Here is a 736-nt window from a genome sequence, read left to right as displayed (position 1 = left end):
CCGGCCGGCTGCCCTGCCTGCTAACTGGTTCACCATTTACCCACATGTACATAGCCCCTGGAGCTGCTGGGCTGGCCGGCACCTAACTGCACCCTTATCACCGGGCGGGCGGCTCTAATTACCGGCCGGCCGGCTGCCCTGCCTGCTAACTGGTTAACCATTTACCCACATGTACTTAGCCCCTGGAAAATGATGGGCTGTTCTGCACCTATCTGCACCCTGATTAGCGGGCGGGCGGCTCTAATTGCCGGCCGGCTGCTCTGCCTGCTGACTGGTTAACCATTTACCCACATGTCCTTAGCCCCTGGAAGCTGATGGGCTGTTCTGCACCTAACTGCACCCTGATTAGCGGGCGGGCGGCTGTAATTGCCGGCCGGCTGCATTGCCTGCTAACTGGTTAACCATTGACCCACATGTACTTAGCCCCTGGAAACAGAGGGGCTGTTCTGCACCTAACTGCACCCTTATTAGCGGGCGGACAGGCGGACGGCTCTAATTACCGGCCGGCCGGCTGCCCTGCCTGCTAACTGGTTAACCATTTACCCACATGTACTTAGCCCCTTGAAACTGATGGGCTGTTCTGCACCATACTGCACCCTTATTAGCGGGCGGACAGGCGGCCGGCTCTAATTACCGGCCGGCCGGCTGCCCTGCCTGCTAACTGGTTCACCATTTACCCACATGTCCTTAGCCCCTGGAAGCTGATGGGCTGTTCTGCACCAAACTGCACCCTTAT

Source organism: Cetorhinus maximus, unplaced genomic scaffold, assembly GCF_964194155.1.
Source record: "Cetorhinus maximus unplaced genomic scaffold, sCetMax3.hap1.1 HAP1_SCAFFOLD_1824, whole genome shotgun sequence".
Classification (NCBI taxonomy): domain Eukaryota; kingdom Metazoa; phylum Chordata; class Chondrichthyes; order Lamniformes; family Cetorhinidae; genus Cetorhinus; species Cetorhinus maximus.
Note: the sequence above shows the minus strand (reverse complement) of the source record.